Genomic DNA, 4,610 nt, shown 5'->3' with positions numbered 1-4,610 from the left:
AGGCCCCCATCACATTGATGTCTCCTGAAGCAGGTCTCAGACCTGGATGACTGGGGCTGGAGGATGCTCTGCAGCAGAGGTGTCTGGCAGGATGGTGCTCAGCAGGCAGAGCCCAGCATCTCCTTAAGCAACAAAGCTCAAATCCATGCCTCAGTTTCCCCTGCTAGCAGGAGGCTCAGCAGCAGATTTGAGCAGCCTAAAAGCAATAGTTTCCCATGGGAACTTTTGCCCGGCAGGGAGGAGGCCAGGGCAGGGGAGCCCGGCCACGGTGCTTGCAGGGGCTCTGCTGGTGCTGCGATGGGAGCAGGCTGTTGGGGACTGCAAGGGACCAAGCTATTTCCAAACAAACCTGGAAAGCCTGGGCAACCCTTGGTGCACATCCCCATGGGAGCATCGCTGAGGGCTCTAGCTGGTAGGATGGACTCGGGTGTGGGTAACCACTGCAGACAGATCCAGAGCCGCAAGCATGAGTGACTCTTGGTCGCGGGACCGACCCATCACTGCTCCTTGCAGATGCCCATCTCCAGCACGTTGTGTGATGCACACGCCTCTGCTGCCTTCGGCACGGCCCTGGGGCTCCTCAAGGAATGGCCAGAAAAGCCTTTTCTCTGGAGCTGAACAGACATGCGCTCAGATGGGATTGGGGGAGCTGTGCTTATGTCTCTGATCTTTATATTTCCTCCAAACTGGAAAAATACAGCCTTTTAAAAATTTCATGAGGGTGGCAGAGAGCTGCCCGTCTCTCAGCACCATGCGCTTTTGAAAGCCATTTAACTGTGACTGCAGTGACAAATGTCAGCGGGAGGCTCGCACTGGGGGGAGAGCAGTGAGTGAGAGGGCATCGGAATTAAAGGATGAAATATTTATTTGGGGGGTTGGCAGCGCTGGAAGGATGACACATCACAGACGAGAGGCATCTTGGGGCGGACAATGCTGAAAGCCACGAATGAGCGCATTGGGCTATAAACCGCCACGAGATGTCCTCTCCCTCCCCACCTCCCACCCCTTCCAGGATCGTTGCCAGCCTGGGAAGGTACAGAGAGGGTTAAACATCCAGGAATGGCCCAAAGCTGTGGTCAACCAGACAGAAATGCGGTGTCTGAGCCAGGATGGAGGAAGGGGAATGATAGTCCCAGCTTGGCTTTAAATACAAGCTATAAACCCGCCAGCTGATGGACAGTGCATCATGCCCATGGCGGTGGAGCAGGAATTGGGAGGTCCTGGCTCTGGCAATGGTGTTGTTTGCCCAGGGCAGCCTGGCTGGAAGGTGGGATGAAAGCTCAGGTCCTTCGCAGAGGGTGAAGGCTCCCTCTGTTCAGGCTCTGGACAGCAGGTTTTCCCCTTTGCCAGCTCTTGGCGTGCTGGGGATGTAGTGCGGGGCAGTCAGGACCCCTGAGCTTTGACCCCAGGTGGTAGGGGTGAGGCTGGGGAGTGACTCCAGGGCTGGAGACAACCTCCACGGTAGGTTTCATGTGTTAATCAAATGAAGAAGCTAAATTTAATTTCATCTCCGTGTACCGGAGAGGCTCCTGTGAGTCTGCCTCGCTCCCAGCCTGGGATGTCCCTGAGCACCACGAGGTCCCATCCTCAGGGTCCCACTTTGCTTCTCCCAGCCCCAAGAGGTGCCAGGATAACATTAAGGGTTAATGCAGGATTATCTCAAGAGGCTACAACCTCGTCAAGAGCACAGGATTGGCAGGTCATTAATCTCAGACTTACTTGATAACTTTAAATACAATCATGTAATCAGCAGGAACCTGTAATTATTATTTATGTGCATGGTGCTTACCAAATTACAGTGCTCTCCAAGGCTCTGTGTGATGAACAAATTAATTCTGCAGCGGAAGAGCTTGACCAGAAAGAGATGTTTGTGTCTGAATTTCACTCATAAACATTGATGTATGAAATGAAATTCGCGTTTAACTGGCCCTCCCTCCTGCTGTGAAGCACATTACATTTTTATTCTGATTCAGCTCAGCTGTGAGAGGGAGCATCATGGAAAACTTGGAGGAGTTTCTCTAGCCCTGATGGTACTTGCATGGGAGACCCACACGGGGTGCTCCTCATCCCCTTTAGATGAGATGGTGCTGATACCTTCATGGAGAGCCTGTATCCCACCTCCATGCTATGGGCATGTGGACTTGAGGTAGAGAGGAGACAAAAAAGCCACCAGCTGTCCCAGGTGCCTCTGTGGCCAGTGGGATGCTGAGCCCACTGCAGCACGAGGATTCTCCCATGGAAAGTGGGGAGGGGCCATGCTGGGGTTGTCTTTTCAAAAAGATAAACATGCCCCAAAAGTCCTTGTGAGAGGAATTGAAGTAATTTTAATCAAACAAGGCTGAGAATACACACACTTCTCCAGCTACGGAAAGCAAAGTCATGTCGGTTGGAGCAGACCACCAAGAGGAGAAGGAAAAAAAACAGTGATGTGAACACAGATGATTCAGTATGGGTTTCTTTCTTTGGTTTTTCAATTTCCAGCTTCTTTTCCACCAAAAATGACCCTGCTTTAGAAAAATCCAAATTGAACACATAGCGCGTCACTTTTTGGTAACATCACTTGTATGTACGATAAAAAAAGCTCCCTGGGGCATTTCCCCTTCTCCGTAGCCAGCAGATCTTTATTAGCTCCTGCCAAAGCACCCGTCAGAGAAATCAAACTGACCCACAGTGGGGACACGTCTACTCCTTGTAGGGCATCAGCAGAAAGTGCTGTAAAGCTGGGAGCTGCCAGTTTTCCCATTGCATAACTCTGGGGGTCTTTTTCTCACCCATATAGTGGATAAGGGGCAGTTTCTGGGACTGTTGGTGATGGACAAGATTGTACAAGGACCAAAACCTGCCCCATGTGCAGGGTATGGTCCTCATTGTGGTCACTGTGTCATACTGGGAGCTGTCGCTGCTCCCAGCATGTTACTGGAGGCAATGGGGTATTTCTGGTTTGGGCTGCACAGTAGACAGGCAGGTAGGAAATCTCAATGGGAGGGAAATGGGAGGAATTTGCTTCAAACTACTGAACTTCTCAAATGTTTAAAGAAAGAATGTGGAGGTTTTTGCCTGTGCCTCTCTTTAAAGAAAAAAAGAAAGCTTTTATTCCTTTCTGGTTGGTGTACCCATAGGAAATCACAGAGTACTACAATATTGAAGATGCTTACATCTCCCCAGGGCAGGAAATACTTATGCCTGTTCTTTATAGTGGGGAAACTGAGGCACAGAAGTGTGAAGGGACTCATACCAGACCCTGTAGGGCCCCAGTGGCAAAATCCCTGGCATGCAGAGAGCAGACTCAACCCGTAACCCCTCTGGCATCCTCCCCCTGTCCGAGCATCCCCAGACCTCGTATGGAGCAGGGAAAAACGTGGCTCTGAGGAGGTCAGGGCAAAACCCTGCACCTTGCATGGACCTCTCTGCTCAGCTGCTTTCGGTGACCACATGAAACAGGGCACTGGGGGTGCGTCAGGGACTTGGCAGCTGCACGGGGGATGATCTGGGTCCCCAGCATGGGGAGGGAGGCTGCTGCTCCTCCAAGGCACTTAACCCCAGCATGGGAATGATTTGGCCTCATCCCCTGCGTAAGAGCAAGGAGCAGCTTTGGCACCAAGCCTGTACAGGTAAAAGCAGGGCAGGGAAGAGGGGAGCAAGGCCATGGCATGTCCCCATGGCAGCTGCCTTCGGGGAGCTCAGCCACCACTTCACTGCAGCGCTCTCTCACCTTTCCACCGCCCAAGCATGGGCACAGAGTCAGTCTGGGGTCCAGGTGCTTTGCAAAGACCTGTAGACCCTTCTGGGCTGGGCTGGACCACAGGATTAACTAAACCTCATGCCTTCCTTCAGACCAAGCCCCCTCCCTGTGGCTGTTCAGAGCCCCCGGGACCCATCCCTGTCCCCTGCATGGTTCCCTCCCCTCTTCCACCTCATTGCTCTGCCTCACATCCTCGGTGTCGAGATGAGGAATGACCTAGTCAAACCAAACAGCAGTTACAGGACATCCCAGGGACCTAGCATGGAGCAGGGGAAGGGCTCAAATAACCCCAGTGGTACAAAAACGCAGCCACATAAAGCAACGTCTGCAGTCAGTCCAGGGCTCTCCATCCATCCCCGATCAACCCACAGGGCTTTGGTCCCCCACGAAGGTTTTGCACAACCCCCCAGCAGTATCCCAGCATGCAGTCACTGGAAGGCTGACCCAGCTTCCCAAGGGATCAGTCCCATAAGCTGTCCCAGCAATGTCCGGGTGTCCTGTCACCCCAAAACAGTGACAAACTCGAGAGAGGCAACGATGGGACATGGGGCATCGTGCCCAGGACAGAGGCAGGCAGGGAGGCTGCTGCAACCTCTCCGGGCTCCTCTGGCTCCTTCTGCCACCCCAGCAGGTCACACCACTGCCAGGGAGATGACAAAGCAGCATCTCAGCTGTCCTATCCTACAGGTCTGCCCCAGCAAGGGGGACAGGACCTTCTGTAGGGTTTCCCATAGCTGCAGCGAGTTTGTGCGCCCTCTGCAAGACTGGTGGGTGCAGGCAGGACCTGGCTCCTGTGCTGTGCCATGTCAGGGGTCCCACACAGCGGGGATGCCGGCTCCCCCATCCCGTACGGCAGCTTGCTCCCAGC

The sequence above is a fragment of the Platalea leucorodia genome (assembly GCF_965183815.1).
Source record: "Platalea leucorodia genome assembly, chromosome: 22".
NCBI lineage: Eukaryota > Metazoa > Chordata > Aves > Pelecaniformes > Threskiornithidae > Platalea > Platalea leucorodia.
The sequence above is the reverse complement of the archived record's forward strand: the minus strand, read 5'-3'. Positions refer to the sequence as shown.